This window comes from Lytechinus variegatus, chromosome 16, assembly GCF_018143015.1.
Source record: "Lytechinus variegatus isolate NC3 chromosome 16, Lvar_3.0, whole genome shotgun sequence".
NCBI lineage: Eukaryota > Metazoa > Echinodermata > Echinoidea > Temnopleuroida > Toxopneustidae > Lytechinus > Lytechinus variegatus.
The window spans coordinates 26,756,161-26,770,906 of record NC_054755.1 but is presented as its reverse complement, the minus strand read 5'-3'; positions in this window follow the sequence as shown (position 1 = coordinate 26,770,906).

Here is a 14,746-nt window from a genome sequence, read left to right as displayed (position 1 = left end):
TAAAAAAGTTATGACATTTCAAAGTTTCGCTTATTTTTAACAAAATAGTTATATGAACGAGCCAGTTACATCCAAATGAGAGAGTCGATGATGTCACTCACTATTTCTTTTGTTTTTTATTGTTTGAATTATACAATATTTCAATTTTTACAAATTTGACGATTAGGCCCTCCTTGCCTGAAGCACAAAATGTTGAAATAATGGAATTCCATGTGTTCAGGGAGGAATGAAACTTCATTTCACATGAAAATGACAAGAAAATGAAAATATTTCATATAATAAAATACAAAAATAGTGAGTGATGTCATCAGTTCCTCATTTGCATACAGACCGAGATGTGCATATAACCGTTTTGTGAAATGAAGCAAAACTTTTAAATGCCATAACTTTCTTATTTAAAATCCGCTTTTGATGAGATTTTCAATGTTATGCTTGTTGAATTTCTCTTTTTATTCAAATCAAGTTTTTGTTGGGGTGGACTTGTCCTTTAACTCTGAACTATAGGTGGTGTTGAAATGGCCGGTTAGCCCCGTGAGATCATGGTTAAGATTATCCACTTTCTTTTCTCACAGCATTTTTGCAAAAGTGGGCCAACTGCACCTACATGTATATGCAGGCCGTAGGTGCTCTGAATGGCTCTCATAGAATAGGTGCAAAGTTTAGACCCTATCATATACAATTGTGCTCAAAAATTAGTAAACCTCACCCCGAAATGCACTCCTTAATGCCGAAGGTTGAATGTCGACTACAATAATAATAGGCATTTATATAGCGCCATCTATCTAGAAATATTCTATTCCGAGGCATGTCGTTATCATTATTACCCCGCCTCTAGCTGGAGCTGCCTTTCAGCGCTCATGCATTCAAGGAATTAATCCTGCCGGGTACCCATTCACCTCACCTGGGTCGAGTGCAGCACAATGTGGATAAATTTCTTGCTGAAGGAAATTACGCCATGGCTGGGATTCGAACCCACGACCCTCTGTTTCAAAGTCAGAAGACTTATCCACTGGGCCACAATGCTCCATGAATCCTACAGTGTTCGGCAAGCTGCGAGAAAGAAACTTTATGGAATGTTATATTTGTTATTGCCCGACTTCACAATTAAATATCCAAAACATGGCAGAACTTGAGCACATTTCAAATTGAATATGTTCATTTTCTGATGGGGTTCACTCACTATTGAGCACCAATGTAAAGCTAAGCAATCAATAATAGTTTCATATCATGATTGATTGCATATTATGAATAAAATCAATCTTAAAAAGAGATATCCAATCAACTGAAAAGCATTTTACCAGGATCAGGTTGCAGATCAAAATACATAATTGTTAAAATAAGTAAAATTCAAATACTGAAGTAGAAAATAATATCGAAATTTACACATCACTTGAAAAAATAAAATCAATTTGAAAACAAATTAAATGCATGCCATAGTTAAGTGCAATATCAATGAGTCTTTAATGCTTGTTCAAACGTCAAACATAGTATTAAACATGAGATTTGTGTTGATACTACATGAAGTGTATAAATTGTATATTGTCCACTTCACTATCACTGTCGTCTAAACATTTGCAAAAGCAATCTATTACACATGGTGCAATTTGCACCCTCTACATGAATGTCTGATTGCCACATGTGATCTTTGGGTCAATACGGACATACTTGTACATGTATCTGCAAGCCTGAAAAAGGTACTGGCGTAGTCATATTAAATAGCGTTGACTATGCTATCATAATTCACAACATTTTTGTGACGTGTCTAAATTGCAGAAGCTTGGGGGTGCACCGGAGCATGACCACACTGCATTGTTGGAGCGAAAAACAAACTTTTGAGATGGTTGTTAGAACTCCACAAAAGAGACATGTTTTCTGATGCAACATACAAATTAGAGCTGTTGGGTCGCAGCATCCGAGAATGTAGGATTTGCCTAAAACACACACAAAAAAGCAACCTACCGTCACGTCCCATTTCCCATTGTCTGTGACGCTTGCACCCGATACCCCGTCTGAGGAATCGGAGGCAGAGAATGGAATTGACCAAGATTTTAGGACCCCGGTCCATAGTCTTATTGTAATTAAGGGAACTAAGGATGTTTACATCCTTAGTAATCAATCCTCCTAGATACCTTGAGAATGGCAAACTCACCGGAGGAAAAGGACAGGGCTGCGTCCCGTCTCGAGTCTGATATCCAACGAGTATCGAGCTTGCTTGTACATGTAGCACGTAACACGATAGAAAGGGAAGGTCTCCCTCGCAGAAGGCAACCATCGGGCACCCCCAGAAGACCCCAGTCAGCGGCGCCGAATTTGAGTAGAAAAAGGAGGCAAACCTTTTTCGAAACTCAAACACTATTTAGGAAAAAATCCGCAGAAGGTAGCGGAACAAATTTTAGAGGACAGGTTCAGGGAAAAGTGTAACCTGGACCCAGAGGAAATCTTTCATACTTACACAACTTGGTTTTCGAAGACCAGCAAGATAGTCTATATCGAGAAATATGGTCCTCCAGACAAGATGGCCAACAACGAAGATCTCATGAAACCAATCACGATAGGTGAGATCGAAAAAGCACTTGATTCGACAAAGGGCTCAAACCCGGGTCCTGACGGGGTCACATGAGAATATTAGTAGTCACAAGAAAGGTACTTTATTGATTCGGTGCAAAGAACGCTTGCACCCGATACCCCGTCTGAGGAATCGGAGACAGAGAATGGAATTGACCAAGATTTTAGGACCCCGGTCCATAGTCTTATTGTAATTAAGGGAACTAAGGATGTCTACAGTTGTCCTTGTTGTAAGAAAGACTTCATTACCCTTGGTACTATCTACAAACATATTAAGGAAGTACACAGGAGAGATATCACTTTCGAATGCACTCAGTGTCTCGCCCGTTTTGGAAAAGCACATGGCTTGGAATGCCACGTACCGAAATGTGGAGGTCGAATTGGTACCCCTTCACTCCAGAGACAAGAATTTGGTTGTTTAGAGTGCGGAGCTACTTACAGCACCAAAAGAGGTCTTTCCCAACATGAACGACATAGACACCCTGGAGTGTGTCTTTCGGTGAGGAAATGGGCCAGACAGGCTGATTCTGAAAGAAAGAGCCAATATCCTCCATGGACAACTGTAAACAAGCGTTCTTTGCACAGAGTTATCAGTTGTGATGGCTCCGTCATCATCGGACCTAAAATATATAGCCTAGCCTGTGTGACTATATCTCCACAGAATGTAGTGGCTAATCAAACTATTATCAATACATTAAAAAACTACTTTCTTAACTGTTGTAATGATTTTTTTTGTTGTGAATTTCTAATTTCGGCTGCGGCAGTGGGATACATGAAGATTTAAATTTGACTGCTTAGGGGCGTGTTGCTTATTTGTCTCGTTGTGGGAAAGTGTTGTCCAGAGTTGTCTTTTAATTTCGTATTATTTTATGATACAAGCCCAATGACAGGAGTTATCAGCTATACCATCTTTAAGCCAGGTGACATGATAAAATAATGAAAAATTTAAAAATGTAAGAGTTGTCGAAGTTATTATTAGTTCTTCATGTGCAAGATTGTATATGTGTACATGTGAATGTTGTGTAATGGAAATACAAAGTTGTAAGGAATAGTGTAAAGCAACTTGGACAAGAGGCCCGGTGGGTGGGGCCCACTTCCATTCACGAATGGATACCATGCGCGACCATGGGGTCTCGAAGAGCACCCTAAATAAACGCGTAATTTCCATATTCTGAAAATGTACCCCTTAACAAGTATTGGCATATGAAACCCTACCCATAACATGTATTGGAAACAAAATATTCTTGGTAAATATTCCCTGAAATGAACCCCTAAACAAGTACAGGAATGTTTTCTTACGGGTCCTTCTGTCGTCGGCTTTACCTTAAAATTGGTTTAGAACGACCCCAGCTTCTACATCTCGCGCAAATCGGACTCTGAACACGAAGTGTTGGGGCAAAATGGGCATTCTTTATGAAACATTTTAAGTTTGTTTTATCATTCCCGCAAATTTGACTCTAAACACGTAATTTTCCTAGCAAAATAGATACCTTTTTCCCTTATTTCTGTGTTTTTGACACCCTTATCACGTTTCGTACGTAACGTGCCCTATCGTGAAAAGGACATCCTTTTTACATGTTTTTTGGTCGCGCATGGTATCCACTCGTCAATGTACATTGTAAGTGGCCCCCCCGGGACAAGAGGCCTTCATGCGCGAAGTTTGAAATTCAAATCCATGCAGAGGAAAGGCTTTTTGGTGATCCCCGATGAACAGCCTGACATTGAAAACACTGATGTGGAGCTGGTAGCAGTGTCCTCTTGTCACCCAAGCGTTATGCTGGGGGATTTGAGAGCGAGGATGGGTCGGGCACCACCACCTGGGACGGCTAACAAACCAACATGGCTACATCTAAGTTACGAAGGGTTAAAAGGAAGCTGAGGGTGGGGTAAAGGAATTCTCTTGAGCCCCAAAAAGTAAACTAAAGGAGTTCCTGGCCATGCTCCAGCGACAAGAGCCAGGAACAATTCAAACATGCCGCCACCCCAAGGTAGGGGAAGGGGAAGAGGTAGGGGTAAAATTTGTGACATTGTTGCCACTCTTGCCAAATGGCATATCAAAAACAGAGCAAGAATGGTGTGATTTAACTCCATTTAATAGCTGCAGGAAACTTTGGGAGGCACTCGGTGCATGGGAAACTTTCAGTCTCTGTCATTTGTCAGTTTACTGATGGATGATAGGGACAATGAGAGGATAATTTTATAACATTGCTACCACTACCGTCCGATTGCATGTGTAAAGAGCAGTCATGGGGTGATTATCTCCAAACAATTGATAGATGCAGGAAACATCGGGAGGCATTTGGTTTGGGAAACTTAAAGTGTCTGTATTTAATTTATCAGTTTTTCTACAGGAACAGTTCCCAAAGGGTACTAGTATTACTGTATTGTTTGTCTATCATTCATTATATTTGATTGTATATCAAAGGGGTACTCCATGCCAGTTCAAGAAAATATTGGGCCCTTTAGCAAATGATTATAGAAGAACATGTAATATCATTAGTATTGCTTCCAAACTCACCTTTGGCTATCTTTAAGAGCACTCTCGTAACAGTCGTTTGTGGGAAAAAAAATAGCACACAGAATTGAGATCGGTCACACCACCCTGTGAATACCTTCCCACTTTGGATTCGCAACAATTTGAAGCATGAGACGTCACGCAGCCACAAGATCGCCATGTGCAAGGTTTATGGCAGTACGATTTTACGGCCGAAGAGCAAATGCCCTTTCCCATCTTTTAAGTTCGGGGTGTATGGTGATTACGATAACATGTTCATTTCCTTCACAGGTATTCCTGGCCCACATCCTCGACGGGTCCTGTGTGACCCCCCCCGTGGGTTGATATATATATCTTATTTTTTGAGTGTCGTGTACATTATGTCTTTCAGGTAGTCTGAGATTCTAATATTGAAGTCTGAGTGGCACAAGTTCCAATCTATGGAAAGAGCATTGCAGTCAAGTCCAGAATTGGACAACAAAGAGAACTTTGATCAATATCCCCTCGGGGGAGGGATCATAAGAATGGATTCAGGGAACAATAGTCTGGACTATTAAGAGAAGGCAGCTCAAGCTGGGTCTAGCCGTACAGCCGGGTGGCAATAAAGAAACGCCGATAACCTCCTCAGAAGGTGAAATTGAAAAAGATTTAGGGAATAGTCGTCAGACTATACAATTTCGGTTTAGCAATGTAACCATAAACGCTGCCTCGGCAGCTTCTGAGTCAACTCCGGGTCCCTCTGTGAAGGGCGATGGTAATAACAGAAACAAGAATGCAAGACAAGGCTGCCAGGACAAGTCTTTTTTGGCGAGCCAAGACGCCATAACGGCAACAGTAGCAGCCACGGAAGGAACACCGGGCCCCTCTGCGCAGGGCGAACGTGATACAGAGGACAATGACGGAAGGCATAGTCGTCGTGCGGTCGACCTGGGCAAGTCACAACCTGTGCACAGGACAGGGATAGAGTCTCGGGGAGGATCAGCGGTCAGCCGGGTCAGGCAAAAAACTTTAGGTCCCGTGATGATAGGGCCATAACAACCGATTTTATGGTGGAGAGAACACTTGCTTCCAATACCCCATCAAAATAAATCAGATGCGGAGGACTTCATTGACTTTCAAGATTTCCGGACTCCGGTCCACAATCTTATTATTAAAGGGAAAAGGGATGTTTATAGCTGTCCATGTTATAAGATTTTATCACCCTTAGATCTATATAAAGCATGTAAAAGAAGTTCACAAGAAGGGTTTCATGTTCAAATGCACTCAATGTCTCACTTGTTTTGGAAAAGCACATGGCTTGGAATGCCACTTACCAAAATGTGGAGGTTGAATTGATACTCCTTCACTTCAGAGACAAGTTTTTGATTGTCTAGAGTGCGGAGTTGTATGGAAGCAGGAGACCGTCAAAAACACGGATAAACGCTCTGTCGTAATTCAATTTACTACACGATGTAAGTAATTACTTTGTGTAGTAATTCGAAATACCACACAACGTAATTATTTACATCATGTAGTAATTTGAATTATTACACAACACAATTACGAATTACTGCCCAACGATTTCATGTCATGATGTTAAATGAATTAGTGTCGCTACATCAAATAATTACATGCAAGGTTGTGTAGTAATTTGAATTACTACACAACGTAAATAATTACTTAGTGTAGTTATTCCAATTACTAATAAGATAGTTAATTCACAAGACACGGTTGTGGCAGACATGGCCAAAGCCTTACAGATAGAAGAGAAAGCTAGGCAAATAGGGGTGAATGCCAACCTCCCACTACCAATTAGTAAAAAGAAAGCACATGAAAAGTGGAGAAAAAGGCAACATGAAAAGTGGAGAAAAAGGCAACATGAAAATTGGAAGGCCCAACCCAGCCAGGGTAAAGGGGTGCAATGCTACAAGTATCGTGAAGGTAATAGGTGGATCAGGGTACAGAGTTTCCTGAAAGAAAACGAGTATCGGTGGGCTCTTAAAATTCGAGTCAATGTCGTTCCTACATGTACTAGAGTTACGATGGCCCAAGGAACGGCTGGTGCAAACACCAACTATCGAAGTTGTAAAGCCTATCCAGAAACGGTTGACATATCTCCCGATTCTGCGATAAGGTACAGAAATTGGGTCTTATCAGACACGAAAGGGTCTGCAAAGCTTTGTTTAAGGCCGCTGAGGCGGCAGGCCTCCGGGTCTCGGAGGAGCCCCTCTTTGAAAGGGTTTCTGGGAATCTCAAACCAAATCTTGAGTTCACGGCAGGAAACAATAGACCCTGTTAGGTGATACACCCTACAGTCATTTGGGATGACGACCCAAGCAGATCACGAAGGGCAGGGTTGGAAAAAGTGCAAAAATACACACCGCTGAGACCAGTGATAATGGAACAATCCAACCCCGTTTTTCAGGTTCGTTTGCGGAGCCAGGGGCACATGGTGTCCGCTCAAAGAGGTGGTGAAGGTCTTAGGCCTCAGTAGAGGCCGAGTCAGCATGATACTGCAAAAGGTACTATGCGACACTATTCGGATGGTGAAGGCTTTTATGAACAGATATTAAGGAATCTTGCTCCACCCATGACTTACCCTAATTTGGGGTGACATTGATCAAGGTTCCACTCTGGATGGAAACCAGATATGCATGCAGTTGCATATATTCTTATTAATTTTATTACTGCATTTTTGTACTTGAAATAATTATATACATGCTATGTCGAATAAAAATTTGCACAAATTGCAAAGCAAACAGGTTGCCAATTGCAGGGGCTCAGGTGGAACTGCCCGTTTCATGTCGGTCTAAGCTCATAATTGTGCCAAATTCCAAGGCGCAAAGTCTGCTTTTACTGTACAGACTCAAAGGATTAAAAGGATGGGTCGATGATATGCTGTTTTAGTATGATATTTGGTGTCAAGAATTTCGTCATATGATGAGCGACCAATCCAATTTCAAGTGGCTGGGGCTAACGAAACCAGTCCCCAACTTTCTGTAGAAACGATCCCTCTGTGTGATAGATTGTAGATGGAGAAAGTGGACTTGGCGCCATGTATTCAATGTCACACTTCTGTGGTTATTACGGCCCGAATTGTAGTAAGGGAAGGCGATCTTGTGACTCCATCCAAAATAGCCAAATACCTTTAATTAAAAAGGAAATCTTGGATAAAAGATCAGGGGGCAGGTGAAACGGACCACTGGTCTACAAAGGTACCAAAATCTTTACCCTGAGAGGAACCTATCCAGAAGCATTGAAGAGAGTAAATTCAATGCCCCAAAATTACAAACGGCATGCCAACGCAGTCCAAACGGGACGTAAAGCTTCCCTCAAACCTACCCATCTTCAAACAATGCCTTCTCATCCAAAAGTTAATCAAACTAAAGCCTTTGTCCAAACCTCTACTCCTCCACAAGCTCATACCCCAAATTCTATAGGGCCCAGTAACTCCTCTCCAAATATCAAACAACCTCCTTCCTGATCCAATTATCTTAATAACTATTTCTGTAAAAATGAAATCTTAATTATTCTAAGTTTTTTTATGTATTCAGTTAAATGTTTTCGTTATCTATTTTGCTTTAACGACAGACAAGCCAGTTGCCCGACCTACCAGGCGCAGGCCAATCTTTTGCTGACCCGCCTGCTGCGGACCAGCAGCCTGCTGACCTACCAGCCCCCGACCAATCCTTAGTCGACCTACCAGGAACCGACCAATCCTTCGACGACCAATCCTTCGACGACCAATCCTTTGACAACAAATCCTCTGACAACCAATCCTTCTCCGACCAATCCAACAAGGACGCCTCCAAAAATCAAGCTGGTTGTGTCGCAACTCCAGATTTCGTCCATGATCTACTGCAGCGGAATAGAGAGCAGATGGATGAGATTGCGACCCTGGGTGCTGAAAACTCCTCTGTACATGGCATGTTGATGAAGCTAGGGGGAGGGGCCTTGCGCACTCACATTCCTGGGAATGTCTAGCTACAATCTACTGTGTACAAGACATTGGAATGCCTTTTTGGAGAAAGGGAGAAGGGATGTCGTAGGGAAACTAGTCAGACAATGATGCAGAGCAATATCACAGTGCATGGGTAGCCGCTCTACCGCATAAGCCTTGTAAAATCCTCTGTACATGGCATGTCAATGGAGCTGGGGGGGGGGGGGCTTGCGCACGCACATTCCTGGGAACGTCGAGCTACAATCTACCGTGTACAAGACATTGCAATGCCTTTTTTGGAGAAAGGGAGAAGGGATGTCGTAGGGAAACTAGTCAGACAATGATGCAGAGCAATATCACAGTGCATGGGTACCCGCTCTAGCGCATAAGCCTTGTAAAATCCTCTGTACATGGCATGTCAATGGAGCTGGGGGGGGGGCTTGCGCACGCACATTCCTGGGAACGTCGAGCTACAATCTACTGTGTACAAGACATTGCGAAGCCTGCTAGATGAGACTGATGTTGCAAAGTTTGTAACCATGTTAGAGCCAGTATCAAGGAACTAATTACGAAGAATTACTAGGAATAACTCATTTTATGGACTAAATCAGAGTTATTCACAAACAGTTGTCACAGGAATGGGTCTCACACAACCACAAACATGTATGTAGAAGCTTTCCATCACACTCTGAAGAACATCTACATGAAAGGATTGATAAATTGGCAGGTCGATAAGTGTGTTACCTTGCTCATGCAATTTGCGTGGGATAACTTGTTAGGCTCTAAAAATTCCCAAAACGCTAAAAAAAAAATCATAACACACCAACGAAGGTAGCAGTCATTGACTAATTCTGAAACTCAATTTTCAGGCAGAGAAAGACATGCAAGTACAATAAGTGTAAGGCAAGTTCTTTCAATAGGAAACAAACTTACATCATTGAGAGGAATCACAAGGATTATGAGATAAGCTCATCTTATTTACAAGTGTCAAGTATGTGTAGACACACTTTCTTGTACATGCATAAATGGAGTTGTTAGGGGAACCCTATACCTAGTTGGTCATCTTTCCATTGCACACCTGAATAGCAACGGGCTAACATGCAAGAGATATGGAATCAGAGAGAGATGGAGGTAGTAGTGGGAGGAGACGCTGGAGGACAGGAAGAGGTTGGAGGGAGGGAGGTGGATTGGGAGTAGGGGGTGAGGTGTTGGAGGAGCAGGCAGGAGTGGAGGGGGATCGGGTGGTCTGAGGGGTTGGGGATGTAGAGATGGTATGGGAGGTGGGGGATGAAGGCGGATGGGCGGAGAGGAGGTGAGGGGGCCACGGGATTTAGGCTTTTTGGGGTGGCCGGGCTGCCGTACCCCTGCCGGCGTTACTGGGGCGTCGGCATGCTCCCCTCATAACTTTCGAAAGTTCGGTAATGTTCAGAGGTAGGAATCCAGAGTACGCAGACACGACGTTGTTGTTCAGATCGCTAGCCGGGTTCGTGACAACAACTTCAACACCATTAGAGTTGAAATCTTCAACATCGGTCGAGGTTTTGTAATCTCCATTGAGTTTGCAGTTGGACAACAGCCCACTCAGGCCAAAGTAGTCTTAGAATGATCGAAGAACATTGTAACAGGATACGGCTTATTAATATTGGTTAAGTACACTCGTTCGCTGGTCCAAAATGAAATGACAACATATGAGGAACCGAAATTTATCCTAACGTCAAACTCCATGTGACTATGATGTTAAGACTTTAAGAGCGCATGCCAATAGGAATACGGAAACGCAGAGTGTAGCGGATGTCGGGATTTTGATTGGTCAATTGTATTGACCAATCATCTGTAAGAGGTTTTGCTTTCGTCGATTCCATGAAAAGAAAGGCGTGTCCTAATTGCCACTCACCGTTGCTGAAGAGGATTCCTTGAAAATTACCCTGTCATGCCTGTCGAATTCTCGTGATCAGTAACCATAAATTTCACAAGATGTTATACTGAGATAATGAATAAAGAGAAAAAAGAGTCTTCTTCAAGAACTGTTCTTTTTTATCATCATGGGGGGGAACCTGTTTGTATATCAGCAGAACATTTGACTTCCTACAAAATAGTTAAGAAAAATATGCCCAGACGAGTTCGAAAGACACTGCGTATTCGCCAACCAGGCATGACCAGAGAAAGTGAGTGTGGGCCAGAACTGTTAGTGAACATGGTGATGGGATAATAAACTGCTAAACAAGAGATAGTATCCTACATGCTAACCATGCTAACGACCTTATATCGTCAAAAGTGGGCAAGTTAGTAAGCTGGGGAAGGTATTCAACTTATTGTGCATGGAAGATTGGATAGATTTATACCCTAACACAATTAGTCAATGTTTACTATTTTGACAATGAGCTGTAGGGTCGTTGACTCGTGAGTCATGGCAGTCGAAAAAGAGAATAACCTTTTTTACATCCAGAGGGAATAAAGCGACTTCCAACATGTTCGATGACCCCGTCAATAACACATCACGGATATTCGCCAACGACTTGTGTTAATCGAAGAATTAGGGTTCGAATCCCCGACATGGCAATCCATTAGACCCCATTTTCTTCTGCAAGACACCAAATCCAGAGTTTCCCCCCTATAAAACCAATTTATCCAATGCAACAATGTGACAATGAACCTTACAATGGACCCTTGATATGCTGAATCGTGCAATGGTTGCGAGTGACATAAATAGCAAAACTTGCGGCAGTGAAGGGTGTCGGGACAATGGGAAGGGGGAGGGAGGGCATGATGGCATCCACCCCCTCCCGTATCCCGATGCTCACCAGTTTTCCCTCGACACTTTAAAGTAATATAATTTAATGATTTCATGAATAAACCACAACATTTTCTCTTACCATCCACTTGCGACCCAATTCAAATATCTCCATCTCAGTTCTGCCATGTGGCAGCATAGACACCCTGAAATGTGTTTATCTGTAAGAAAACGAGCCAGGCAGGCCGAATCCGTAAGGAAAAGATCGTTGAATAAGAGAGATATCTGAAACAAAGAAGAGGTACAACTCCTCAAGAGACTTATGAGTCAATATAGAAGTAATAGAATTAATATCAAGATTTCGGAGTATTTCTGAAATAAAACAGTTAAGCAAATAAAGACACAAATGTAGAGCAATCATAGAAAAGGAAAGAGAAGCCGTCGGCTTAATGCAAGAAAGCTCAGAGTCAGGAGAAGATATCCTGGTGATTCCAGAATCTGAGGAAGAGAGTGAGTCAGATGTGGCTGCTTTGACGGGGGCCCTCCCCGGTGAGCTGGTGAGGAGCGCCTGTTGGACCAGCCACTATCTGACGGGTCCCCCAAAGTGCTAGAAATTGGTACCCCACCGGGTGTGGATTCGAGCAATGAAGGGGCCCCGGAGGAAGTGGATGATATTCTATGAGATTAAGTTTGACCTAAACTTTCTCCCGACACAAGGAGAAGATGGTCTATCACAAGCAAATCCCTAGAAGGTTCACATCTAGAAAACCTTAGTATGGATATGCCAACAACTGGGGAGCCTTCTCAAAATGTCTCGGACGAAGATACAGACAAGAACCCATTGTTGATGGAAGACATGATCTCCCATTTACAGGATAAGATTCTGGCAGGGGACATGTTTGAGAGCCTCCTGGATACTCCGAGGGCGAGCCGGCCGGAGGATGGGGCTGCGTCCCAATTAGATTCCGATATCCAGAGAGTAACGTATTTACTTGTAGCACAAAAAGCTGTAGAAAGGATCGGTAATTGATTATTGTGAACGGATAGACAAAGCGTGTCTTAAACCAAGACAACGCCTGTATCTTTTGACAACCCATGATATTCCTAAGATACACAAGCCAGTCAACCTGATCCCGAACTAGGAAATCTTCGAGGTTAGCAGTAGTCTTGCCAAGATTAGGGCTTTTGCTGTTGCCAAAGGATTCAAGGACATTCTGCAGAAATGCTCCGACCTTCAGGACTCTGTTGAATCCGAACATCTTCATCAGAAGCAAGTTGCTAGGCAGACTACCATGTTCGACTTTTGTAAGAAGACTTGAAGCTCTTTAGTTGCAAACCAAATGGCCCTTTTCAGGGCCAACCATTACCCAAACGGCTCTTTTCAGAGCCCACATGACACTAAGTGAGATACGTCCCTGTCGTGGTGTCAGTAATGCGTTGGGCCGGGCCTGCGTAGCTGAATCTCACATACACTAAATAATTCTTTTAGATCTTCAAATCAGTTTGCTTTTATTGGCTTACAAAGCACATTTAATTAACATTGATGGTTTGAAATGGTACAAGTACATGTAAAGGCAATGTTAAAATAAATAGCACTCAATAACACATACTGTATGTACGTACATATCAACGTATGTACAGTACATGATAAATTCAAAATGGCCGCCAACCTGTCTATAGTGGCCACTTTTGCCGTTTCCCTTCGGTGGCTGCTATAAACAGGAGATACAGCAGAACCAATGTTTGGTTGATTGATCTTTCAATCAAGTCGTTTGTCAAAAAGTGGTTGTAATTACCTAGTTCTATCACCAATGGTTTTCTGTACACCAGAGCAAGGGAAGGTGGGTTAGGAATCACCTGTTTGGCCAATTACGTGCCGACAGAATGCATGAGAAAATTGGTCAAGGTAGTTAATTCACAAGACACAGTTGTGGCAGACATGGCCAAAGCCTTACAGTTGGAAGAGAAAGCTAGGTAAATAGGGGTGAATGCCAATCTCCCACTACCAAAAGAAAGCCCATGAAAAGTGAAGAAAAAGGCAACATGAAAATTGGAAGGCCAAACTCGGCCAGTGACGGGCGAATTTGCCCCGGAAATGCCTAATGTTACTCCCGAAATCACTCAAAATCATGCTTTTGGGGCGGCATAAAATCTAATATTGCCGAGTGACAATTAGTTGTGCTTGGCTGCGCTGTTAGCTCAGTGGCCCCAAGCTGGCCGGACCATTGTGCACGATTCGCTAGCAAGCTAGCGCAATGTGTTAAAGCTTCGCTTGCATGACAATTGATACACTTTATTTGCTAGCGAGCGGACTTATGCACTAGCTCGCTGGGATAGAACCGAGGTGCATTCGCATTTAAGCATACCCGTACGTACATGTGTGTGTGTTGTTATGCAAAATGCAATCCCATGGTGGGTCCGGCATTCAGCGAGTTGGGATATCCGTTCCAGACAATTCGTCCTCGAGACAGGTCACCCTGTAACAGTTTGTTCTCACGTAGATGACTTTAATTTGTCTCAGGGGGGTAGGTATGGTTGTCTTGCCAACGACCTCATGTGATAATGAAAACTTTCTTCAGGATTCGTCAGCATAATCTGCAATACCGTTTAGTAAGCAAGATAAGGTGAACTTGTCCTAACCGATGAGATAAGTCCCCGAACATAGGCCCAGGCAACCTGTCCCAGGGTGATGTCTTATGGGCGAATTGTCGTGGGTCGAACATTTCATACAATGTTAACAGCAGCTATAGCCAGCACAGGCGCCATCATGGATCGATTTCTCATTACTAGCCGGGGGCTAAAACGCTCCAAAAAACTCGAGCAATTTGTACAAGCCAGATGAGTAGGAAAAAATGACAAATACTAGTGACACTACTGACACGTACAGAAGCAAAAAAAAAAAATTGGATTTTGCCTGGCTGGAGTGCTCCTGTGACAGCGATCTCTATATCCACTGCTGGGCACGCCGATCCCATCACCTCAAAATAAGCAAAAACAGAGAATCCGTGTCTAATGATCCTTTCATTTGCCGAACAAA